Here is a 27,920-nt window from a genome sequence, read left to right as displayed (position 1 = left end):
AGTTAACACCGTTATGGAACGTTTTAAATTTTATTCAAGAGCACAAAAAGATAACGAATCCATTGAGAATTACATATCTGCATTACGTGCTTTGGCCGGATCTTGTGCATTCGAAACTATCAACTATGAACAAGTTCTTAGGGATCAAATTATGATGAAAACGAGAAGCAAGAAAATACAGGAGAGATTGTGGTTAGGAACTGAAACCTCGCTTAAAGCTGTAGTTAATATAGCCAAAGGTATCGAACAATCGGAAAAGTTTGTGACTGAAATAAGAGGTCAGAGTCAAAGTCTTTCTGTCAAGTTTCAGGAGTCAATACCTGAAGTTTCTGTTGTCAAAAGTCAAACCTTGCAGAAGAAAACGGCTGTTCCAGCTTTAAAAAAAGAAGGTTTCACGAAAGAAAATAAATTCAACAATAGACGTACGTTTATAATATGCTATAGATGTGGAAGTTTTGACCATGTGGGGAATTTTAAAAGTTGCCCTGCCTTAAATAAGATTTGTGTGAAATGTAAGAAGACTGGACATTTTGGAAAAATGTGTCGTTCACCTCAGAAAGTTAATTGTATTTCTCTTGATGAGGAAGAGTTCGTTGAGGAATTTAGTGAGTTCAACTGCATTTCATGTATTTCCTCTGAGGACTGTAAAAGTTTTCCTTCTGCTTTATTTTACATTGATGGGAAGGAAGTTTCCATGTTAGTGGACTCTTGTGCATGGTATTCGATAATTGGGAAAGACATCTTTGAAGAGTTATGGCCAAATAGAGAATTTATGAATCCGGATATCAAACCTGGCAGTTATTCTGGTCATAAGATTGAATTGATTGGTTTCTTTTGGGCCAAAGTAGATTTTAAAGACCGGTCTACTGAGGCTAAAATCTACATTGCTCGTAAAGGAGAGTCTATTTTAGGTTGGCCTCACCAAAAGGAGATGGGAATCAAACTAGATCCTAATGCTTCACCTCCTGTATATATTGACCCTAGTGATTCATTACCTGTTTGTGTTGTTAATCCTACTGATAATGAATTTGTGGATAACATTAAGAAAACTTTCCCATGTGTATTTAAAGAAGAATTAGGTGTATATGCCCAGTTTAAACACAAGATCATTCTTAAAGAAAATGCGATACCTGTAAGGCATAGAGTCAGAAATGTACCTCTGGCTTATCGAGATAAATTGAAAGGTATTCTTGATGATTTAGTTAAGTCCAACATCATCGAACCCATCGAGTCTTCCCCTTGGGTTTCCCCTATTGTTCTTTCCCTTAAGGCCAACGGAGAACTCCGCTTATGTGTGGATTTTCGTAGCCTCAATAAAGAAATCTGGACTGACATGCACCCTTTACCTAAAATTAATGAACTAATTTCCACCCTTTCATGCGCTAGTGTGTTTTCAACATTGGACCTTGCTAGTGCTTATCACCAAGTTGTACTTCATGAGGAATCCAAGGATCTGACAGCTTTTGTCACTCCTGAGGGTATGTTTCGCTATTTACGTATGCCATTCGGTCTTGCGAGTGCTGCATCTGTCTTCCAACACTTAATGAAAGAATTGTTGGATGGTTGTAAAGGTGCTATTGCATTTCAGGACAACATTTTAGTCTTTGGCAGTGATGTGGTACAACATGATAAGAATTTGGAAGCTGTTTTGGGTGGGATTCAATCAAAGGGTTTAATGAAGTTCTCCAAGTGTAAATTCAGACAAGAAAGGGTAGAGTATTTGGGACATGAGATATCCAAGGAGGGTATTAAACCTAAATTTGATCATATTGCTAGTATTTCAAAAGCTCCTGCCCCTATCAATAAGGATCAATTGTTTTCCTTTCTAGGTTTAACTGAATATTTTAGCAAATTTGTAAATAATTATGCTTCTAAAGTGTCTTCACTTCGTGTATTGCTTAAAAGAAATGCAAAGTTTTCATGGGGAAATGAACAGCAAATGCAATTTGATGAGTTAAAGAAGGAAATTTGTTCTGCACCATTTTTAAAACCATTTGTTGTAGGTAAGGAATGTATTGTTTCAGTGGATGCAAGTAATACTGGTTTGGGGGCGGTTCTTCTGCAGAAAGGCACTTGTGAAGAATGTGTTGTTTCATATGCTTCTAGAACGTTGAAAGGTGCTGAGTATAATTAATCAACGATTGAAAAAGAACTATTGGCATGTACCTGGGCGGCTCAGCACTTTCGACAATTTTTGTGGGGTACCAAGTTTGTGCTCAGAACCGACCACAAGCCCCTTGTGAATATGTTAGCTGCGGGTGGAGGAAGGATTTTGACAGCCCGTTTAGCCAGGTTGGCAGCCAAATTACAAGAGTATCAATGCACGGTGGAGTATATTCCTGGTAAACTCAATGTACATGCGGACTGCATGTCCAGGTTAGCCTTGTCTTATCATAATGATGAATGTTCTAATGAATGTGATGTGGCTTATACCATGAAGGACATAAATGTAAATGATTTGGGGGTGATTTCAGAAGATGTTTGGGTGAAAGCTATGTCTGAGGATAACACTCTTGGTTTGGTTAATACCTATCTGAGGTGTGGTTGGCCTGAAGAGAGGAAGCTGTCAGGTGATTTGAGTTCTTTTTTTAAAGTCAAGGATGAACTTATGTGTTCTCACGATATTATCACCAGAGGTGACAAAATTATTCCTCCTGTCTCTGTCAGGGAAAACTTGATTAGGATTGCTCATGAGGGCCATATGGGCATGTCAACTACCAAGAGGCGGTTACGGGAATACTATTGGTGGCCTTCTATGGATGCTGTTGTTGATAGATGGGTCAGGAATTGTCAACCTTGTTCAAACAGTGACAAAACTGTAAAACCTTTATCCACCTCGGTCACTCCTATTGAATATTCGGAAGGTCCTTGGAGAAGATTAGGGATTGACATTATTGGTCCTTTAAATTTGTCTGGTTGCAAAGAGATCTATGGGTTAGTCTTGATTGACTATTTTTCGAAATGGCCAGAGGTTAAAATTGTAGAAAAGATTACCTCTAGTCAAGTGATTGATTTTCTTAACAACATTTTTAGTCGTGAAGGTCTTCCTTCAGAGATTATTTCTGATAATGGCACGCAGTTTATCAGCAGTGAGATTGAATTATGTTTTAAAGAGCATGGTATCACTCACAAGAGGGTTTCTAATTATAATCCTCAAGCCAATGGTCAAACTGAGCGTTTTAACAGGGTGGTTAAGGAATCCATTCAGTTAGCTGTTAAGAATAATCTGAATGGGAAAAAAGCACTGTGTGCCACTTTGCTTACTTATCGCATCTCGCCTAATTCTGTAACAGGATATTCTCCTTTCGAATTACTAAGGGGTCGCAAAGCTGGTTCTAAACTGTTGCCTTGGTGGTTGAAGTCTGATGAACCTGGTTTGTCTGGGTTGGATGTTAAGAAAGTGAGGGAACGTGTTAAAATTTATCAAGAAAAAATGGGTAATAATTCCAGCAAAAGAGTCTCAAGTCACAAGGTCAGAGTGGGTGATTTGGTACGGGTGAAATTTGGAGGTTCTTTTTCGAAGAGTTGGGCTAAGTGGTCGGACCCTGTAAGAGTGATTGAAGTGTTCAGTAAGGCTGTACGTGTTGAAGGGGGGAAAATTTGGAATTTTAGACGAGTATCTGTGGTCAGATCTGACAGATCGAGGTTGAATTTTAAGAAATGTTCGTCTCATGTTGATGATGAAGATAATGATCAATTTTTTTGGGATAATTTCAGTGCTCTGCAAAGTTCTAAAAATGTCTTGCCTCATCATTCTGTTGGTTCTAATGAACCTGTTGTTGCCATTCTTGATGCGCAGGAGGTTGTCGACAACAATGATGTTTTGAGTAATCACAGTGTTGTCGTGAATAGTCCTGTTGGTCAAGATGAATCTCTGCAAAGAGTCACAGACTGTGTACTTAGGAGAAGTTCACGTGTTTCGCGTCCTCCTGTAAAAATGAAGGATTATGTTTCTTTTTAGTTTTTTTTTTTGTTTTTTTTTTTCAATGAGGGGAGGTGTGTTGTATGCTGCTTGTGTGCTCCTTGGGACACGAGCGTCTCAGAACTTGGAATGTTCTGTCCATGTTCTAGAGGTTAGATTCTGTATTTGGTCAGTTGGGGTTTGACTGCGCTCTTGGCCAGTCTGTGGATGTCAAGCTGTTCTTTCTTCCTTAATAAATCATTATCCTGGAACATAAACTATTTGCGGACCTTGCATCTTTTTCAACAGGTACCCCCCAGTGCACCCCCACGCCCCCCAGAGGGGGCCCGCAACGGGCCCCCAAAGCCAATCACCACCAGCCTTTCCATGGCTGCATCGCCGCCATGGAAAGGCACCTACAACACCCACATCCTAATATGGCGGACGGTGCCACCGCCACCATATTAGTGCCCCTGTTCCGCCCGGCAGGCAATCGTGATGATTGCCACTGGCGGAAAAGCAGTGGACGGACTTTCCGTCCACCGCGATACCCACCGCCATCATAATCTGTGGCGATCATTCTGCTATCGTCATGAGAGATACCCCCGCCAGCCCGGCGGTGGCGATCGTTCCACCATCGTAATGAGCCCCATAATTCTTGGACTTTTACAAATATTTATTGCAAATCCAATTCATTAGTAAAGTCATATTTGTAACATATATCTTGCCAAAGGTGCTTTTAAAAGTGACCTTTTACAAGCCTAAAGCCTCTAGAAGACAATTTGCAGGAGCTTCCAAATGTCATCTAGGAGCAGAATAGCTCCTTGATGAGGAGTGAACGTGGTCCCAGAGCTTAGACAAAGAGGCTGGGTGTGGGAATGTGTCCTGTTTCTCTGACAGGATGACCATCTAGGCAGTGCCCAGGAAACTTAATTATCTTCAAAGAGGCCTGCCCTTTTACAGGCAGATGTAGCTTACACCTGGGCCTGTCGGCTATAATGTACTTCAAGCCAGCCAGGCACCAAGTCTGGTGGGATAGGAGCTGCCCCCAGAACAGGTTTTGAGTAACCACATGGTAGGGGTTTACTCATTTCCCTGACCACACCTCTATGGTGGGCTCAGAAGCTCTGCACAAAGGAGGAAAGGTTCTGCCATGATGGATTTAGCTAGAGAGGGCCACTATGTGATTGTTTGCAGTAGTGCACACAAGAACTTCTGCAAATGTGGGTAGGGTTAACCCCTGGTAATGTTTTGCTACTGGTCAGGGAAGGACCAGAATTCAACCCCTCCACCCCAACCCACAAACTAGTGGCATTCCTGGGTATTTTCTTCAGAACACTACTGGACCTGTGGAAGGGGCAAGAAGGAATGCAACTACTGTTGATTCCTGGGAGGAGACCTGAGAGGCTGGATCTGCTCCCACTTTTACTCAGGAGAAAGGCCTAGACTCTAGGTGTCAATTGACTGCCCTCCTGGTAATCTGCAGGGACTAAAAGCTTCAAGAAGACCACTTATTTGAAACAGTCCAGCTGACCAGTTTCAACTGGAGCCACCCTGAGGCCCTCTGGCCGCTTCTGTAGGAGTGAGTCCTGACCTCAAGAACCTTTTGATAACTTTCTGCCTGGAGAACCGGCAAAAACCGGGTTGTAATCGAAACTGCACCCGTTGATGTTGAATTGCCGGTCAGCCTCAACTTGCCCGTTTGCCCCACTGAAGGAAATCTGACTTCCGGAAACATTTTGAAGTCTGAACATAGAGGGCTTCACCATTGATGCTGAGCTGCGTTCGATCTAGGTCGAAGCCTTCCTGGGCATGGACTTCAGACTTCACTGCTCGGAGCTTTCCCACGTTTGTGGATGACGGCACTGAGACCCGTCTCTTCAGCAACCTGCCATCATCGAACCCCGCTTCGGATCCAGCTTGCAGGTTGCCACGCAGATGGCTTGAAGAAAACATTTTCTTTATACACATTTTTAAGTACGAAGGTAACTCTTTGACCAGGATCACCCTGGTCCGCATATCTGATCTGTGCTCCATCACGGTCGGCCTCCAACCTTACCCATATCCGGGTCTAGAGTGACTAGTTGCCCAAGGTTTGCACTGTGTGCTTTTTGCCAATATCATAATTTAAAACATTACACATGTTATCTCCAGTTCCATTTATTCGTTTTTTGGTGTTATGAGTCATTTCGTTCATTAAAATATTCTCTATTTTTATAACTTGAAGTGGTATTTTTATTGTGTTTTATGTTCAACTTTTTACCTATTTTGGTATTTCTAAATGTCTAGCATATCTTTTTAAGTTGAGCCTGTCTACTCTGTGCCATAGCTAACAGGGGTTGGGTTTAAGTTTAAAGTACTTAAACCTTTACTGAACCTAACAAGGATAATGCCATTATTACTTGGGGTTGACTACCAGCAACACAAACTAATAATCTAGTTCTTCACATTGTTGTTCAGCTGTGGGTTCCAGAACTTGTATTTAGCAGTACCAATCAGCTAACAAGTTGGAAATTAAAAATCCATAACTTGAACAGAAAGCAAAAATTGTTCTGTCGATGGGTCATTTTTGATTTTTCTGAATATTTTTATTACAAGTTTTGCACCTTTAAAAGTCTAAGGGAACATGGAGTTGAATCTAGCTACCCTGGTGAATCTCACAGTGGTAGAGTTGAAGGCTCTATGTAGAGACAGGCAGTTGAAACAGAGTCTGATTCCTAGAGAAAGGACTTTGTGGATGACCTCAGGGCTAGGGAGGAAATCCAACATGTACAGATCACCTCGGGTGAAAATAATGATGCTCTGTCTCAAAGAAACTTCTCATATGCACTTTCAGGGCAGGAAGTTAAGGCACCCACATTCTGAGCACCTCGCAACCGTCAGGCCGACAGATGGAGTTTTAGTACAAGCAGGGAGTGAGGGACTTTCAAGGCAAGCTGTCTACTCTAACCCTGAAGTAGAAGAGGTTTCCACAGGCGGAGAAGAAACTGTCCTGAGAAGAGAGGAAGGCCAGGTTGGGTCTGCAGGTTGGGTCTGATGTCCCATGAAGGCGGTGGCAGCAATGGTGAGGCATTCCCATGGAGGGACGGGCACACACATTCCCCATTTGCCTAAAAAGGTAGTGACTAACTTTGTGGTTGGGGATGATATTGACAAATGGTTTGCCTGCTATTAAAGACCATTAAAAATATGGCGGGCAGACCACAAGCACTGGGGAGCATCACGGTGGGTGTTAGTACTATCATTGGGAAAAGACACACATATAACCCTAAAGTAAAGGGTAACTGACTCATACACCAACATAAAGGATGCACTAGTGCTGAAGTTTAGCTTTACATCTGCGGTTCAGGAATGCGAATCCGCAACACACATAAAGAGTCACAACAAACTTGGGCAGATTTGGTGGGCAGCTCAAAAAAAGCATTGGAAGGCAGAGTGAAAGGCAATGCAGTTGAACCTTATGATGGAATATGCAATTTGGTTATGTCAGAGCACATTTTGAGTAATTGTTCTTCAGAGTTACATCAGCATCTAGTGAACTCAAAGCTAACTGACCCAAAAAAGCTTGGAAATGCAGCTAATGAGTGAGTATGCACTAGAGTGCCCAAAAACTCCCAGGGGGTGATCCTCAGAAAGGTAGGCCTGCCACAACCAAGGGAATCGAGGAGAGCAACATTCTTCCAAAAGAAACCACCTGAGGGTCTCAAACATCTGACATGGGAAAAAATCCCAACCAATTCCTGACAAGCATGAAAGTGGGAACCCAGGGGGAAAGAAACTGCTCGAGAGGGCTATGTGCTTTGACTGCCAGTTGCAAGGGCACAGAAAGGAGAATACTTCAAGCCCCAGGAAAAAAGGTTAACACTGGTCGAAACTTCTCAGCAGTGACTAGTATACAATTGAGGGAGGGTTACCCAGAGGAAGTCTTAATAGCATTTAGTTGAAAAGTGGACCCAGAAGGTAAGCTGGTGATCCCCGTGGGTGGCAGGAATCACTTCCACAAGATCACGGTGAATCGGGGTCCCTGTGATTGCTCGAAAGAATACAGGTGCCAGAGACCATAGTGTTGGATTTTTCGTTTTTCCCAGATCAGTATCTACCAGGAGAGGTTTGCCTATGGGCAGTAATCTGTCTGCACTGTGGCCTTGGCGTCCCTAGAATGGGAGGCGATACTTGCTTAACCCCTTGTGTGCTAGTGACGAGCTCAGCTCGTCATGAGGGACGGTTGAGCTGCCCTCATGACGAGCTGAGCTCGTCACAGCCGTTGGAACGTTCGCACGCGGGGATAATTTCCCCGTTGTCCTGAACGTTTGAAAACGGGTGTGGCTGTGACGAGCTCAGCTCGTCATGAGGGCAGCTCTGCTGTGCCTCATGACCAGCTCAGCTCGTCACCAGCACAGCGGCACAGCGGCGCAGCGCGCGGTCCCCTCCCCCCCCGCACAGGGGGGGGGGGGAACACCCCGCAGCTAAGGGGTTGAAGACAGGTAGTTGTCATTCCCAACCTACCTTAGACCGTGAGTAGTGAGCTCCCACAATTCAGAACAGAGTTTTATCGGGTGGCCACCCAGGGTGCCCCAAAGCCAAGAGTTTTGGGGGTACTGTCGATAAGCAAAGGGTACAGAAGCCCTGGAGAAGAGGAAAGGGTAGGAGGAGGCCACCCATAGTGAAAGGACCAGACAGCCAGATTTTACCTGCTCTGATAGGTGAGGACTCCAAGACTGGCACTGTTGAGGTCACTGCTGACTGGGAGGTGCAACCTGAACTGTCACAGGGACAGTAGAAATAGACTAGATCAACTCCACCGAGACACTACCAGAGAGTGTCACCCTTGAGGTAGACTGTGTTTCACACTAGAAGTCTTGGACTGTTATGCACCTGGTCAATTCCCAGGCACAGACCCTGAAAGGGCAAACGTGAAATTAGAATGAGGGTGTCTGCAACCTGAGAGTTGGCCTTAAATGCACATAACCAAGGTGTATGAAATTTAAAAGGAGGACATGTAAACATTTAATGTGAAACATGTCTGTAAAGTGACTATTCCCTGACAGTTATGTTCACTGTAGCAAGGTTAGCTGTTCTATGAGAAAGCATTGAGATTGATTATTAAAGTTAACAAAGCGATTTCCGGCTAGGAGTCTGATAAAAAGTTAATTGTTCGACTTATATAAACGTTTATTGCAAATCAAATTGGGTGGTATCATATCAGGAATTTTCTAAAGTTGTTTAATTCGTATAATCCACCTAATCAATTCAGCCACAATTAACACGTATTTAGTGGTGATTACTCACTTCTTCAGGGCTAGAGATAGATATTGGTACTTCCTCTTCAAAAAGTTCCCCAGATGTTATTAGTTGCCCCATAATTTTTCGCATCTTCTCAATTCTTTTCGTTTCGTTTCGTTTCGTTTCATAATCTTTATTTCGGCAACTTATGCCATAAAAGATACAAAATACATTACATATGAAACAACCGGTAATAGAGTTAAGAAAGATTAAAACATATAAAACCAAAGTTCGAACTATAGGAACCAGCCATTGAACATACTGCATTTTGGCGATGTCATAAAATTAAAAGTGACATTTAGCATACATCCCTAGCTAAAAAATATCTTCTCTTGTGCCAAACTGTCCCCAGATATTTAGCTAATGCAAAAACTATATAGCCAGAAAGGTCAGTCTTAAAGACCCTATATGCGTGTGAGCAGTGGGAGAATCCCAGGTTTTTACATACTGGGACAATCCATTTCCTCCTGGCCTGTGCATAGGCTTTGCAAAAAAACAGTAGGTGCAAGTCGGTTTCATTTTCGGATTTACACCCTGGGCAGTGGGTCGGGGAGGTTTCGGACCATTTACTAGTGTATGCCCGTACCGGCAAACTGCCATACCTCCATTGGAGATACAGCTTCCTGATGATTGTTAGGAATATGACATCAAGTACAGTTTCAAACCTATAGCTGTCCTTAGTTATAAGAAAAGATGCCGTTAGAATGCCTAAACCTGTTCCCTGTGAGTATGTAGCGAGTTTACTCTCCTGATACTGAGTAATAAGCTGCCTCCGTGTGAGCCTAGGGCATGATGACAGTGGGTCAGACCATAGTGTGGATAGCCCTAGTTTCCCTAGTTCTTTCTTTATGTAATTGAACCAGGGAATTTTCCCAACATTTGGGAAGGTAAGGATTTCCTGCAGTTCTAGCCTGTAGTTGACTAACTCTGGTACAGACCATATTCTACGCCAGAATATTAGAGGCCGTAGTCCCATATCTTCATCAAGGGGTCTCAAACCCAAATCGAGTCTCATTGGCATCAGGGGAGTGCTAGGAGGAAGTGATAAAAGTTGTCTAATAAATTTATTTTCTGTTGCTACTAAATCATGATTACACATGTAGCCCCAGAGTTCACTTCCATACATAGCCGCACCCCTTGCCTGTGCTCTGTATATCTCTAGAGGGGGACCGACCGGCTTGATAGAAGATTTATTTTTATAAACAAGCTTGATAATTCCACCTGCTATTTGGGCCAGTTTTACTTGGGATTCCTCCCGTTGGTGTCCCCACGACATTTTCTCGTTTAGGGTGATTCCCAAGTACTCGAAGGTTCGAAACCGCTCTTGCCTATTAGCGCCAATATACGGGTTGGAGCGAGCTTTAGCTGGTGGATTGAAGACCATATATTTAGTCTTCAATGCATTGATCTCGAGGTTATGATTTTTGCAGAATGCCTCGAAACCATTAAGAACTCGCTGAATCCCCATCGGCGACTTGGACAGCAGCAGGGTGTCGTCAGCGAACATAATCGCCAGCACCCTGCTGCCTCCAAGTTTAGGGGCATCGCTGTTTTCAACCCCGTTCAAGTGGGCAATTACCCCGTTGACAGAGGCAAAACAGGGTCGGTGCAAGCACACAACCCTGTCTTACCCCCCTGCCAACGGGGAACTTATTGGACAATGCTCCCTCCCTGCCACATCTAACCTGAGCGTAGTTACAAGTATGTAGTCTGACAACCATGTCCAGGAGATGTTGAGGGACTCCCAGGCCGGACAGGACGGACTAAAGTTTCCTACGAGGTACAAGATCAAAATCCGCTCGCAGGTCAACGAATACAGTATAGAGGCTGCCACCCTCCAACTGTACCGTTTTCCAAAATATGATGGCAAGGCGAAAGACTTGATCTATAGTGGACACTTTGTTCCTGGACCTCGCTTGATATGGGCTCAGGACTGAATTATCTAGCATCCATTCTTGTAGGCGGTCTAGGATCAACCTAGCAAAAATCTTTTGCGGGACGTCGATTAGACTGATAGGCCTATAGTTGGCTGGGAGCAGAGACGAACCCTTCTTGAAGATGGGAACAATCTCCGCCCCCAACCAAGTACTAGGCACCGACATCTCACCAAGAATTGCATTGAATAGGGCCTGTAGGTAGGGAGCCAAAACCGTGGGTTCATTTTTAAATAAGTCACCTGGGAGTTTGTCCAACCCTGGGGCCTTTTCTGGAGCAAGTCTGGCAATGACTGCCCCGACTTCTGCCACAGTAAATTTCTCCGTCTCCAGAAAAGGCGCCGGGGTCGGCCCTGAAGCCAACTCTTCTTGGTCCCCGGTGAAATCAAAATCAGCTTGGGCATACAAGGATCTAAAATGATCCTCCCAGACGCTAGAAGCAATGTTAGCCTCTACTGCCGGAGTGGGATCGGCTGTGCCATTTTTGACAATCTGCCAGAATTTCCGGGCGTCTCGGAGCTTGAGCGCGCCCGTCATATCCTTCCAATTGTCACTATCCCATTCGATCTTAGCATTACTAATAATGTATTTATACTCCAGCCTCTGGGCTCTAACCAATGAGATATTATCTTGTTGCTTCATGGTCTCCAGTAAGTCGGCTTTGGCCTTCCTACAGGCAGAGTTGTACCACGAGGCACGCATCCCATTGCTTCTCCCATTTTTTGCCCTCCACACAGGGTTCAGAACCTCTGCTAGTGTGTCACACAACTCCAAGTGAATTACCCCGAGTTCTCTGTGGCTCTCCTTAGAGGGGGATTGATATAGGAGATTATCAACTTTTTCCAGAACTGGAACAGTTTTTTCATACAACCTCTGGATATCCGTTGGGTTCCCTATAATTTTGGGCCATCGAACTCTGCGCCGGTTGCTAGTTAAAATCATACTCGGATCCGAAAGAGCTGCGCCCCCTTGCATAGACACGGTGACGCCAGGAACCAAGATCTTTAAAATCAGCGCATTATGATCGCTGTCATCTCGTAGACTTACATTAAAGTCAACAACTCTAGACCATTGAGATAGTTCCACAAGCATATAATCCAAGCGAGAATTATGCCCTGGTTTATTAAAAGTTGCTTTGGGAGGGATGTCTCCACTTAGCCGACTATTACAGGCCCTTAGAGAATTTGCTAAAGTCAAACACATAATTTGTGTTGCTAGTGGTGACCAAGACTTCACTGGCGGGCCAGCCGGTTTAGGGATTCCCCATTGGTCATCCTCCTCGCTGGTCGCACCTTCTAGGAATAGTGGAAGAGGCTCAAATTGGCAGTTGAAATCTCCCCCCACTATATACGAGGTACCTTGGGGAATGGTACTCAAAAACAGTGCTAATTCCTCGATAGTGTTAGAGACCTTTGCTGTGCCCACAGGTCTTGAGTATACATTTATCAGGGCCAATTTTACAGCGTTGGCCATTCCAGGAGTACACATTGGACGTCTGGGGAATTGGTTGCGAGAACCCTCGCTTTGCAACCCAAATGGGAGGCCACCCAAATAAGTAGTCCACCAGACCGACGTCCCTTCCCCTTCCAGTTCGCCCAAATTGAAAATGTGTCGAAACCTGGGCGTCGGTGGTCTTCTCTAGCCCAGGTCTCCTGGAAAAGGCAAACATCTTGTAGATCAATGAATGCCCCCAGTCCGGGGAGTCAAGTTTATTAGCTATACCCGCCAGGTTCCAGGAAACTATGGAAATGTAGCCCCTGTCACGCAAATCTGCATTAGGGCAATTATTTTGCACATTTGCCACTGGGACCGCAGGATCCCTCATAGCCTGCAGGCAATGCCGAACACGGGTACAGGGAGTCCTCTCTTTGGTTTGGGGGGAGGCTATCTTACTTATCCGGGGAGTGGGGATCAGACCGGCATTTAATGGCTGCTCGCAATGCCCATTTACTTCCACCCTTGGTGCTACAGGATCCATCCTCTCATCCTCCAGTCGACTAATGAGACTTGGCTGTCAGTCGACCATCTCTAGGCAGCCAAATCTGTTAGTAATCGGGAAGCCTCCCCAATTGTCCCTATGTGCATGGTCTCTAAAGGCCGGTCCCCCCCAAGTCCCCCAATCTCCAATCCTTCCTCGGCACCCTACTGAATGCCAGTCGTTATCATTGTTCCAATCTCGTACCGATCCACTCCTGGGGGGATAAAAAAAGAGAGGCATCTAGTTGCGATCCCCTCGTATCTCTCCTGTACATTCCAAGTACATACGTAATCAGCTGTATGGGGATCCGCAAAATTGACCAGGATACAATCACCCTGGACTGATTTCCTCTCGTAGCCCACCCATGGTACCCTGCGTACCGTCAGGATCTTACTTGTTTGGTTAGATGGTAGAGGGCGATTTACGTTGAGCCAATGTTGTACCTTATTTTTTAAAGACCAGTTGGCTTCCTCATCGGCCTCACCCAATTCAGGAACCCCTGTCAGGACGACCACATAGGGACTTACCTCAGGGGGCAAGTTTACCGCTCGTCTCCTATGTGGTCCTCCATCATTGTTATTCTTATTTAGCTGCGACATGTGTTCCCTAGTTGGAATATTCCCCTCTCGGGGGGGAGTAGCGCAGATTTTATTCGTTGGGACTGGTGGCTTCGCAGGGACCAGGGTGGCCTTAGGTTTTGCGTTGGTCACTACTGCTGATGATTTTTTATTAGCTGGGGCGTTAGATTTAGCTAAAGTCAGGTTGGGTCCCCCTATTTTATGAGTCCCCTGCGTGTTTAGTTTTTTAGGTACAGCACACAGATCAGCTATCTGTTTTTCAATGTGGGCTAATCTTGACTCAATTGGGGTAAGATAGAGTTTGAAGAGTTCAGCAATCCTAGGTAGGAGGGAAATGTTGACCTCATCGTCCCTAACACTGATCCTGTCTAAAGTGTCCGGGACCTCTACATCCGTACTACATAGTGCCTCATTTGTAGGGACGATACTAGGGGGAGGCAGGACTGTGGTCTGATTTGGGACGGAGGCCCCCCGAGCCTTTCTAAAACGTTTGCCCCCCTCTCTTGCTACTTTTGGATTTGTTTTTTTAGGAATGGCTCCCTCCCTTTTTCCCTTCAGCTGGCTCGCACTTAGGGCAGCAGGTGTAATAATGACAGCTAAGTCCGGGGGGTTTTCCAGGTCGGCACTTAGTTGTGAATCTAATGAAAGGTGGGACACTGATAAGTCTACCGTGCCACGCAAACTCTGTCTATGGGCATGTACCTCTACATTGGTTGTTATACCGGTTTCTAGAGGGACCGAACCCTTCGATTGATCGGAGGTTTTGGCTTTAGCAAAGTGGCCCATAGAGGATCTTTTAGCAAAAACGAGATCTTGAGAGACTCTGCGTTCCATCAATGAGATTTCTTGTTCAATAAAGGAATTAGCCCTTATAATAAAATTATCAAGAGTGCCCGTTTGTGGAAACCCCCCCGCTGCCGTTTTACTTTTGGATGCTCTAGTGCACATAGTTACCAAGTGACAATAAATAACAATAATCTCTAATGTACGCCCACTTAGCAGGCTAAGAAAATAAATAAATAGATAGAATATAAAACGTGCACCTGGGTTTAGTCCAATCTCAGAGTCAAGAGTTAGGGGGGTGGCCCAGCCCGGCCTTACACGGTCTCTAACGGGCACAAACGGCTTCGCCCGGCGCTGCCCGCGCGCGTGCGTGTTGTGACTAGCTGCAATGTAGGGGAAAGGAGGGAGGGGCGGGAAGAGGACCAGCTGCGGCCGATGAACGCCGCTAAGCATGCTGGTCCTCGCAGTCCCGACCTCAACCTGATGTCCAGTTCAAGTTCCTGGGTTCAGCGTTGCTACAGTTCCCCACTGTAGTGTCAGGGGCAGCACTGCCTTCTCTGGTAGAGCACGAGCGGCACCCTCGAAGCGGGGGCCGCGAGAGGTGGAAAGCAGTCAGGAGACAAACTCCAGCAGGAGACTTAAAATCCGGGGCTTTGACAGTACTCCGTCGGCAAAATCAGGCAAGTGGCATCCAACAGATGGAGTTTCCGTGGCGATTTTACTCTGCAGGGAGGGGCGGGAAGAGGACCAGCTGCGGCCGATGAACGCCGCTGAGCACGCTGGTCCTCGCAGTCCCGACCTCAACCTGATGTCCAGTTCAAGTTTCTGGGTTCAGCGTTGCTACAGTTCCCCACTGTAGTGTCAGGGGCAACACAACCTTCTCTGGTAGAGCACGCGAGAGGTGGAAAGCAGTCAGGAGACAAACTCCAGAAGGAGACTTAAAATCCGGGGCTTTGACAGTACTCCGTCGGCAAAATCAGGCAAGTGGCATCCTTTCACTGTGTCGATTCAAAGTTTCAATTTACTACTTCCTTATTTGCCACATTTTCCTCACAACTTATACAGGTAGATATCCTTTAGTGTTCATAGCAAAAGTCAATAATTTTCAGTCTTATATATTATATCAGCCGCTTTCTCTAATACTCTTTCTTATTTGTCACAAAGTATTGAATATTTCAAGAACTCATTCAAAGGGGCTCCAATCTTTTCTAGAAAACAATTCCGTGTTTTTCAATGGAGAAAGATACCATTTTTTTCTCTGCAAAAGATCGGAGACCCTTTGAAGGCTTCTTGAGATGTTGATAATGGGGAACATCACTTACAACGCAACTTTTACAACGCAAACCATTACAACAAAATGCGCTGGGGGGCGCTCTAGGATAGGGAATGTGTTTAATGTACTATCCAATACCTTCCCTACTATCCACGGGGACTTGAGTTGGAATAGTAAATTAAACAATTCACTATCCAGCGCCTAAAAGCATTATGCGTTGTAATGGTATGCGTTGTAAAACTTGCGTTGTAAAAGCATGCGATGTAAAAGCATGCGTTGTAATGTCGTACATCCGTTGATAACTTATGACAAAATAGAAAGGGTAAAATGATGTTGTGTGTGTACCGAAGTTCTGCTTTAACCATGATTGCCACTGTGCCACGGTGTGTATTGAAGGGAAGTGTGCAATCTTCCATCAACTACAGTGTATCCTATTTAGTCCACATAGGGTCAGAAGAAGAGAACTCAATGTGTAGAGAATTTTACAATCAGTCATGCTATCAGTTTGAAAAGACCAACCAGGAACAACGAGAAACAATCTATAGAGCAGATATTGTGCAACCATTGGTGCAGTGGCATAATGAAACTTGAGAGGGCCCCCCTGCAAAGTACATGTAGGGGACCCCCGCACTACGGACCCAGTCAGGAGTTCTCAGGCAAGTGGCCCACCACCCATGCTGAGTGCCGGAGGGGGCTCCCTGGAGCTCGGGCCCCCCACACAGCTGGAGCTGTGGGCGTTTATGTTATGCCACTGCATCTGTAGCATATGTTCAGATGGGTCAACAGAAGACCAGCAGCCATTGTACATGTCTGAAGCGTTCACTGAGGAGCGACAGGGCGCAACACATAGAAATTATCATTATACATTCTGCCAAAGGCACTTGCTCTCAAGAGGTCACTGAGGAGTGGTAGGGAACAACCCATAGTAATGGCCATTGTACAATCAGCCATGCTATATCTTCTGACATGTTCACCAAGAAGAAACCCATAGAAATGGTGCTATACGAATAGTCAAGGTATATGCTCTGAAGGGTCCACTCAGGATGTGCAGGAAGCAGCCCACAGGCATGGCTAGTTTGCTATAGCTTATGCTACACAGCGGGGCAGCAGAGACTTGTAGCATTTTTGGCATAAGACGTGGGTGTGCAAATTGAGCATAAAAAGCAATGAAATGTTTTGTGAATAAATATAAAGTAATGACTTTGTGCATCTTCACTACCTTCCCAAAAGCCACTCTCTGCCTCACGACTGAGAGGACTCGAGTTCTTGCCTCCTACCTCGGAGAAAACACCTTATTTGTAGATTCTCTGAGGTTTATCCGCAGGCGTATTGCTGTGGATTGTGATTCTGTCAACCAGAATCTGTCATTTATGTTAGCAAAATAGTTGCAAAATAAATAGTTCTTGGACTACCCGTTCTCCAAGGCTTGTGTTGCATTATATTTTTTTAGTGTAGCGGTTTTATAACTCGACAGTAAGTTTCTGCTCCTTCAGGTTTACCATTAGATCTTTGCCACTGGCTACCCTGGGAGGAATGAAAGACCTCAAATAGGTGTATGACGAGGACCAAGCATACGTATACACTATCATCAGCTGAAGAATCATTATCATGATTTTCTCTGTTTTTGATCTGCTAGTGTTGAGGTGGTAAGCATGAACGCCACTCGACTGGCTGGTGCACGCGGGTGATATGCAAGTACCATTGAAAGCAATTAATGTGTGTTCCTTCTTTCACTTCAATGCTTTTCAGAGAGTGGAGCGTGCCCACTCGTAAACCTACAGACAGAGCGTTCAGACACGACAAACACCTGCGGGTGGGTGAGCGCCAAACTGCGGGATGTGCTTCGGTGCAACGAGACAGCCAGGCCTTTCTTCACAATGTACAAAAGCATCCACATCAAAGACTTTTCAAAGTCTAGTCTTCCATAAAAGAGGTTGAGAAGATAGCGTCTTTGGCAAAGCACAAAATGATTATCTTACAAAGCAAGAATTTCAATGGGGTTTACAAAACTTCAAATAGCTTTGCTTAGCAGGATGTATTTAAAATGCTGACATTTGTTTTCTACTTTTTCGAATTTTAAAACCAGAAAGTCAAAAGACCTCCACAAATTCAGGGACATGTTTATGACCCGCTTTGCGTCGCTCTAGCACCGCGCAACTTGGTGCAAGAGCAACGCAAACATGAAGTCAGATTTTTTAACCCACGCAACGCCTCCGACTGTGGCATCTCCACCTCAGATACAGAATTTACAACGCTCTAGGGACCTTAGTTACTATTTCACAACAAAGGTCTTCTATGTCTATTGAATTGATATAATACAACGCCCTCCCCAACTCACCACTTCCTGTACATCACAAGTCAAATAATTGGAGGTGCAACAGGGAGGGAGTGGAGAGGCAAGGAAAGGGGCGAGGGTTACGACTTGGCGTAATGAAGATTACTGGCAAGTAATGGAATCTCACCACCTCTTCTCCATCATCCTTATCCCACTCTTAACAGATTGAGGATAAACTAAGCAGACAAATACATGCACCAACAACAGATGCTGCTGACATTTCTTTAATGATATCACTAATTACAACATTGCTGATTTCAAGACAGTGGCTCCAAAATTATCATCATTAGATTGTGACAGGTCCAGCTTGTAGGGCTTAATAAGTGTATAATGGGGAGACCGTCTCTCTGCCCTGCAAATTTCATTAATGAAGGCACCCACAGCCTCCGCCCAGAATGCTGGTATGGCTCTCGCTGACTGCTCTTAAATCAGTGATTAAGCTGCATCACCCACTGATTTATAGGCTTGCATAATTGCTTGAAGGACCTATCTGCTAATGGTCTTGGGTGGACAATTTTTCCCTTTACTTGCTGAACCAAGGCAAACAAAAAGTGAACTATAAGTTTCAAATACAAAGGGTACGTGAGTGATATATAGATAAGGCTGTCTTGACATCCAAGTAGTTTGGAACTTTTGCAGTGTTTTCCCAAAATCAGGCAATATTAACTTCTGTGTCAAAAGAAATTTTGATTGAACCTTTGGGACAAACTTAGGGTCCAGTGTGAGGATGATGTGGTCTGGAAAAAATCTCAGATAATGAAATGAACCTAGGAGATTGCCTATTTCTCACAATTTCTTTGCAGATGTCACAGCTTGGAGTAATACTATCTTATAGGATAGCCAGATAAATCTGCCTGTTCTAATGGCTCAAAAGCTGTCAATTGTAAGCCTTTTGAAAACAGTTGAGAGCTCCCATGTAGGTCCAGGAGCTTAGATTGATGATTTCTTTAAGTGAAAGCTCCTAAGAACAAGCATGTGCAATGCAATAGGTCTCGCATTTGCGAGAGTTTAAGCTATTGGCATTGTTAATGAAAATGCCTATTAATTGTCTGTTTTGCTAATTAACACATAATAAAAGGCATTGTCATTTACAATGCCAATAGCTCAAACTCTTGTAAATGTGAGACCTATTCAAAGAAGCGGCCGCGTCGTCCTGGGCTGCTCAGAAAGTGAAAGCACGCATGGCGTGATGAATGTTGTTTGGAAAGTGTTATAGTAAACAAATGATGAACGGAGTGCTGACAATGCAAACATTCTCCCCCAATCAAAAGATCTGGGTTAAATCCATTGTTTTTGTGCCCACACGCCACCCCAGTTTGGACCCAGCCATATGCAAATCAGTCTTGACCCTGTGCCCCATGGGAACTGTCCAGAACGAACTGCCAGGCCTGGTCCTCCTTGGACCAGGAACAAGCATCCTGGGACCGGTGTCAGGGTATGTCACCCTTCTTCAGTCAGGCTAGCTTGAATCCAGTGGCACAGTGAGCAAGGGACCCACGTCTGAGCATACCCATCCCACTTAGGACGAAAAGTGTTACAGCAAACAAATGATGAATGGAATGCTGAAAACGCAAACATTTTCCCCCAGTCAAAAGATCTGGGATAAATCCATCGTTCTCATAGGATAGCCAGATAAATCTGCCTGTTCTAAAGGCTCAAAAGCTGTCAATAGAAAGCCTTTTGAAAACAATTGAGAGGTCCCAAGTAGGCCTAGGAGCTTGGATTGATGATTTCTGTAAGTGAAAGCTCCTAACAACAAGCATGTGCAATGCAATAGGCCTCGCATTTGCGAGAGTTTAGGCCATTGGCATTGTAAATGACAATGTCTTTTAATTGTCTGTTTTGCTAATTAACACATAATAAAAGGCATTGTCATTTACAATGCCAATAGCTCAAACTCTTGTAAATGCGAGACCCATTCAAAGAAGTGACCGCCATCGTCCTGGGCTGCTCAGAAAGTGGAAGCACGCATGGCGTGATGAATGTTGTAGGAAAGCATGTCATCCCTGCAGTAGGAGAAACTCATTAAATAAAATAGTGCTTACAGACTAAAAAATACCTACCGTGTAACAACCGAAGTAAAAGTGACAGTCCTCATGGGAGGTTACAAATAAAGATAAGGCGGTAGTAAGGAGGGACTAACAAGCCTATTAACGAATCAGAAGCCAGCATTTAAGAAGGGCAATGACACAAGCCAATGACAAATATGGGGGAAGAGTAGGCGGGGCTTCAATTCCATACTCCAATACAGCATGCCGCAGAGCAGCGCATGCGCTGCCAAGGCTCGACCTAAAAAGGGCTATCAACTGAGATATCTTAGAACTGTCTTTCTCTGCTCTTCTGGGGCAAGTACCATCGCTTTCTTCTGGTATAACACTTGTACTCCTCGAGCATGGCTTGTGCCTTTATGCCATCTCCTGATAATGATGTAGGTCTGTAGAGCGAACACGGCCACCAAATGAATGGAATTCGACATCCTTACTTTATAATTTTCAAGACCCAATGACTTGTAACACATCATATCCATTGATGATAAAAGTGCCTTAACCTTGTGCCAACTTGTAGATAGTCATTTCTGTGATTGATCTTGGGCACTGTTGCTGAGGGCTTGGGATTTGTTATACAGACGTGGCCACATGACCATGGGCCCAGCCATGAAGTGGACATTTATCCTGAATGGCCTAAATCGAACGTTTGGTCATGAATACTTTTTTAGCAGATGCCAGTTTAAAAGACTTAAGGATCTTTTGTTCATACGCTGCATTCTTGATAACCTCATCTAATTAAGCCCCAAATAACTTTTGACCTGTGAATGGTAATTTGTGGATAAGAGCTCTTTGACTAGAATCTAATTTCAATGACCTCATCCACAACTGCCTGCAATCTGCACTTGCTGCATCAGCTGAAACTGAGAAAGCCCACAAACTGTCAAAAGATGCATCTGACAGATATTTAGATAGCATACCATAATGGCTCCCCGTCAAGAGGATCACGTTCAGGCTCCTCACCCACGCACACAAGGCCCTCCACGACCTGGGCCCCAAGTACCTCAACAACCGCCTGACCTTCTACACGCCCACCCGCCAGCTACGATCGACCAGCCTCGCCCTCGCCGCTGTACCACGCATCCGCAGAGCTGGCAGCCAAGACTTGGAACTCCCTCCCCATCCACCTTCGGCTGACCCAGGACCATCTCTCCTTCAGGAAGCAACTCAAGACCTGGCTGTTCGAGCAGTAACGGACCCCTCTCCCCCAGCGCCTTGAGACCCTTCCGGGTGAGTAGCGTGCTATACAAATGCTATGATTGATTGATTGAAAATAGATGTAGGCTCTCCATTATCCTGAGTGCAAACATACAACAACTGAAAGTATGTCAATGGTGAAGAGGAGTGGAGCTAGTGGGCATCCTTGCCGTGTGCCACTTTGTATAGGGAACGGAGCAAATGACACCCTGACACAAGCTAAAAGGTCACTGAACAGCAATCTCAGATCCCAGGAAGCGCGGCTCAAAGTTGAGTCGACTGGTCCGGATGGAATCCCCCCGGACCTCTTTCTCAGTAATATAGACCTATGGGCCCCCCTGATGACTAGGGTTTTAAATGCCGCTATTTCCTGTGGTCTCCCCCCATCATGGTCCAAAGCAATTATTGTGCCAATTTTTAAAAAGGGCAATAAGGATGAGCCTAGTTGTTATCGGCCTATTTCCCTGATCGACGTCTCAGCAAAACTTTTGGGAAGGGCAATTTTGAATAGATTGTCAGAGTGGACCGAAGAAAATAACATCTTTTCTGATACCCAATACGGGTTCAGGGCAGGGAGGTCCACCAGCGATCAGTGCCTGAACCTATATATGCTGACTGCCAAATACACTCTGGCCAGTGATGAGCCCATTTATATGGGTTTCATGGACCTGGCAGCAGCATTCGATCACGTCAATAGAGGGAAGTTGTGGGACATGATGACAGGTCTGGGGATTGAGAGCGGTCTAATTACCATCTTAAGAGAGCTACACACTGACACCACGGCCACAGTAAGATTTAATAGGGAGGGGGGATTGACTGAGTCCTTCCCATGCAAAAGTGGAGTCAGACAGGGTTGCATCCTCGCCCCTTTTTTGTTCTCCCTTTATATTAATAATTTAGAACAATCACTCTTGGGTCTAAAAGCAGATTCTCCAAGGATTGGGTCGCGGCAAATCCCCGTCCTGCTTTATGCAGATGACGCGGTTTTGCTCGCGCGCACACCCCGAAGTTTGCAAATTTTGATAGATGGGTTCGTCAACTTTATGAGTGACTTGGACCTATCTGTCAACTTAAGCAAGTCTTATGTGCTCCTGGCAGGCAAAAAACCCTCCTCGAAATCAGTCTACACAATAGGCACCCACCGCTTAGAGGAGGTTAAAACGTTCTCCTATCTTGGAGTAACCTTTGATGGTCTTCTCCAATTTAAGTCCCTGGTGGAAGAACGCCGTAACAAAATGATTGCCTCTAATGGGGCCATAGCTGGTTATGGCAGGAGGCTGGGCAGGTGGAGCCCGGAACAGATGATGGTCCTGTACGACTCTGTAACATGTTCCAAAGTAAGCTATGGGGCAGAAGTCTGGGGCTTTGTGAATACGGCTAGTATTGAACAGGAAGAGAATAAACACATGAAATCTATCCTGAGGGTACCACCCAGTACTGTTGGATATATTGCTCATAGGGAGCTAGGGAGGCCATACCTGGGGGACTCATTAAAATTGAGGCCAATTGTGGCATGGCTAAAAATTTGGGCAAATCCAGACGCATATTTAACCAGAGAAATTCTACTGGATTGCCTGAGTAGGACTCATTGTATGCGTATCCCCTGGCTCAAATATGTGAGAAACACTCTTGAAGAGTTAGGGTTCGGAAATTTTTTCAGGAACCCCACAACCATCTTAGCACAGCACAAAAAACAAGTAGGGGAAATTTTCCTAGAGTGGAAAACCGAATGTCGTGCGGAGGTTGAAGGAGAGAAAAAGTCTGTGAGGGCTTACAACCTGATCAAGAGTGTGGAGGGTATGGAGCCCTATCTGTATCTTGTACATAATGTACAGGACAGATTTCTTATGTGTCGTTTCAGACTGAACTTACTTCCTTTTATGCTGGCCTCTCCACCAGGTTTTACCATGTCTATTGAGCAGAAGGGACCCTGCGGCTGCGACAATCGGTCTCCGCAGGATTCCCTTCATTTTATTTTGCTTTGCCCCTATTTCTCTATGCCCAGGCGCAGATTTTTAGTAGACATACTAAAAAAAGCTAAATTGGAACATGCTATGGATGCTTTAGTTTATTTACAACAAGCTTCTGATCCGCTAACCTTATGTTGTATTATGAATTTTATAAAGGTGGCGGTTCGTTTAAGGATGACGAAGGGAGAGGAATGAACGACTAAGGATTTTATATTTTAAATTTAGGGCCCTGTATGTTGGGATTTTTATTGTATTCATGTACAAGGATCTTGACAAAGATTTAATGCTTCTTTTAGCTGTGTATATATTTGTGTGTTTCTATGGTGTCATGTTTTTGATTAAGATTTAATGTTTTGCTCATTTATGTATATATATGTGTGCTTTTATGGTGTTTTCTAAACACCGAATAAAGATTCTTGAAATGAAATGAAATGAGTCGACTGAGAAGGGTAAAGAGGTACGCTCAACCCACCAAATCAAAGGCTTTTTTTATGGCAGCTAAGAGAACCCTAGCTTGGCTCCCCAATCTACTCGATAGGGCCAGGGTATTATATAGTTTTTGAAAGATATATGTAATGGCGCATCCCGGCATGAAGCCTACCTGGTCTGGATGCACAAAGGACATGTTGACAAGAAGTAGACTGTCTGCCAAAGTTTTGGTGAGAATGTTCACTCCTGTGTTTAGGAGGGAGATAGAGCAGTAGGAGCAGCAGGACTCATGGGAGCATCCCCGTTTCTGAGTCAGCACAATTTTGGTCCTCCAAAGGTCTGCTGGCAGTTTCTTACTCTCTATGGGGAACAGTCCAATTCATGCAAAGAGTGTTTCGAAAAGATCTTTCGGAAACCCATTTGGTCTGGATGCTTTCCCTGAGTTAAGGCAACCTGAAGCTTTCGCTAGCTTGTCAGCAATCAGTTCACCCTCCAGGAATTGTCACTCTACATCTGTGAAGGTCGTGAGGGGGAGGTCTTTTAGGAAGTCAGTGATTCAGGAAGCACCCCCATGCTGACCCTACAGGTTGGCATAGAAGCGTGCAAATTCACAAGCTACCGCCACAAAGCTACCTCCACACCACCTGCATTTTTCATGCCGTTTGGATCTGAAATGTATAGGATCAGGTCATTTTGCTGAAAGTTATAACACAGGCAATGAAGAAGTGTACTCACTCTTTCACCCCATTGATATATTCGAGATTGGGAGGTGAGCCACATAGTCCGTTCCTCATCAAGGAGTGTGTGATGGAGCACCGTCGAAGCGTGGGTCAGTTGTCTATGCAGCTCTTGATCTGGATCACTCAAAGAGTGGTCCTCAAGGTCCGCTATCTGAGATTCAAGCTCACAAGAAAGGATTTTGTTTTTGTTTTGAGCCTGTGTGGGCAGTGTTTTCATGTGTGTGACAACTACAGAGGTGCAGTTAGATTGTTATGGGACACCGAGCATGGAGTTGTAATTGTTGAGGGCATGTTAGAGATAAATGCACATATAATAATAATTGCATGAAAGACCAAACAACTTAGCCACAGAGACAGTGGGATGCTGTGTACACCAAAAAAGGGGCTAATTAGGGAGGGCCCAATGATCCATATGGTGCCATTTGCCAGGCAGAGATAATGTCAAATGAGTAAAATGCCAAGAACAAGAACGAGAATAGGGGACATAAGCAATAGCCACGCATCCTATGAATTTATTTTTATTTATTTACTTAAAAAGGCCGAGATACTGCCACTGCTGAATAAATAAACCCTAAGATGGAGGAAGGAAATGAGAGAGCAGTCAAGGCTGGCCACCTGTGCAGGGCCTACACAAATTTCAAAAGGCCCTGATTCCACCAACTCCTGCAAGGCTGAAGGAAGCTAAAATAATTAGGATGGTTAACTCCCTATGACCCTCTCAAGCTCTCTAAGGCTCCCGAAGGTTGACATGGACCAGTCGAGCTAGCAGTTTTTATTGAAATCCCTCTTTGTAAGAATGGCTGCTCCAGTAAGAGAATAACTAAGGCTTGAAAGTCGTCCACTGTGTTTCTTGTGGGCTTGTTATCATTTCAAAATCCTGGTGAACAGTGAGCTTCAATCTAGAGTACTGGTCTCCACCATCATGGGGTTATATGATAGAGTTGATTCCACTTCTATAACTCAGGGAATCATTGGGAAAGGTGATAAAGAACAGCAAACTGAGGGGTGTGGCATTAATCTTGATGTGGAATGTCAGACTGATGAGCTGGAGGACAACACTGGAACACTGCTCTGCTCAGGGTCAATGCACGTAGAAGTAATCCCTTCGTTCTTCAAATTGGTGGGAGCTGTTGATGCACAACTCAGAAAACGGCCATTCTATTTGATAGTGACAACAGACATCCAAGTGACCAGGCCATATGTAAATCACCAGGAAGATACAAGGTAGTTCTCTTTAAACAGAATACAATTCTAAATTATTTATCGAGAAGAGGCTAATCCCTTGGATCTCTTGGCAGTTTATCTTCTGGGGAAGGAGAATGAGATTGCCCATTAGCTCAGTCACCAGTATCTTTCCTCTGTCCATTACCATATTCAGCTCTGGGCATTTTGCAAGATTTGGAGAAAATTAGATAGATATTTTTGCAGCTGCAATAAATGCCCTTTTCCCTCTATTTTGTTCAGTGGTCCGGTCTTTGCATGCATGGGGAGGAGATGCTCTGGCACTCCAATGACCTCATTTCATCCTTTATGCCTTTCCTCCAAATCTAATTATATGATGTCCACTTGGCCCAAGTGAGTTTGGTTCTCGCTTTTCTTCTGTCAATAGAGTCGTGTTGGGAATTTTCAGTGAGTTAACCTGTCAATACAAACTTTGAATGGGTGTGGAGGTTTAGCTGGAGGCATTAGAGTGTAGGAAACCCTTTTATGAAAAACATTGGCAGAATTCCTGCTCTTGCTGTAAACTGAGACAGTTACATCCACAAAACTGTGCCTATTCCAGGTGAGGTTGTGGGATGTCTACTTTCTGGCTTTATGCCTCATGGCTTAATTATTTGATATTTGTTGTGCAGCCTGTAAGCAGTTCCTAACTATTGTTTTGTAATGATACATTTTCTATGGGTTGGGGGATGGTTTGGGACTTCTTAGTGAAGTGTATTTTTAAATTACTTATGTTTGAATATATTTCACAGTGATGTATTACATATCTATGATTACCATTTATTTTTTCTTTAGCTTGGTAGTTCAGAAAGGTAAGGACTGTTATGTGAAAGCATAGAGGAGATCTCAATGTTTTACTTACCATCAATCTTCATTACATGAACTCTAGACCTCCTCATTAGACGTAATGCTTGGTATTACAGGATGAGAACGTGAATGGAAACAGCGTTAAGCCAGTGGACAGGGGTAGAATTTATAGATATTCAAAAAAGAGTTAATGGGAGCACCTTGACAAGTCTGTGCTCAAGTACTGACTGACATCCTCTCATAGCTCATAGATGAGGCTTGGGACCAGGAAGTCTAGAGTCGATGTAATGAAGATAAGTAATTAAAACATTTCAATTCCTCTAAAAGTGACAGGTTTTGGGGGCTGGTATACTGGCAATTTATTGTAGTGCCCCTGCTTCTCAAAACTCTAAATGACCCCTTAATTCTTGAACTACTCTTACCTACAGGAGGTTGCAAGGAAATATTCATCCCACTTTTCCTGTAGGAGGCAGAGAGGAGGTTTTGTGATGCACATGTTGCTTGCTGGGTGATAATGTATGATGTGGAGTACAAGATGCAGGGCTGGTGTCCCTATGCCTTTAACAGGCTTGTTCTCCATTAGGGGAATCAAGAAACAACGTTCGTGATTGGTAGACCACCCTCATCTTAGCAGGATACAGGAGAGCGTAAGGCAGCTAAAAGTCATGTAGGCGGGCCTTCGCCGCCATAAAGGATTGGCGCTTCTGCTGAACCAGGCGAGTGTAGTTTGGAAATATAAGGATACAAGCATTGTCAAAATGCAATGCTTCCTTAAGGCGGGCCTGTTTCAGGATAGCGTCCCGATAGATATTGATAATTAAGGATTTTTACTATAACTGGTCGAGCTCCCGGTGGCGACTTCTGCATGACGGCCTGAACGCCCTCTCAATGATAAAGCAGTTAGAGATAGATTCTGGGGGAAGCCAACTGAAGAGCCACTTGGTCAAGAAATGTTCCATATCCCCCTCACAGCCCTCCGGGAACCCCACAAAGCACAGATTACTTCTCCGTGCCCTCCCTTCCGCATCCTCAAAACGAGATGCCAGGCCCCTAGTGAGGGTCTCCAACAATGCTACTTTCTTTTGCCATCTACTGACCGGGTCCTCCACGCCAGAGACCCCGTTTTCAGCCGCTGTAAGGCGCTACGTAGCGTTGCGCAGGTCCTGGCGAAGGAGAAAGACCTCAGAACATACCTCCCCTATTTTGGGCCATTCAGGACTGTGTAATTGCCGCCATAATGGCACCCTCCTGCTCCACAGCCGAGGTCTTGGGACCTGTAAATTGTTCCATGGTGCTTTGCTTTGCCGGACCCCCCATGTGCTTATCCCTTGTCATGGTGGTGCTAGGACTCCAACCCGGGGTGGAACCTCCACGCCACAGTATGCACAACACGAATGAGAATGAGACCCCAACAAGTCCACCCCTACGTGGGAGGGGCACGTCACC

Source organism: Lissotriton helveticus, chromosome 2_1 (assembly GCF_964261635.1).
Source record: "Lissotriton helveticus chromosome 2_1, aLisHel1.1, whole genome shotgun sequence".
Taxonomy (NCBI): Eukaryota; Metazoa; Chordata; class Amphibia; order Caudata; family Salamandridae; genus Lissotriton; species Lissotriton helveticus.
This window is presented reverse-complemented; position numbering follows the sequence as displayed.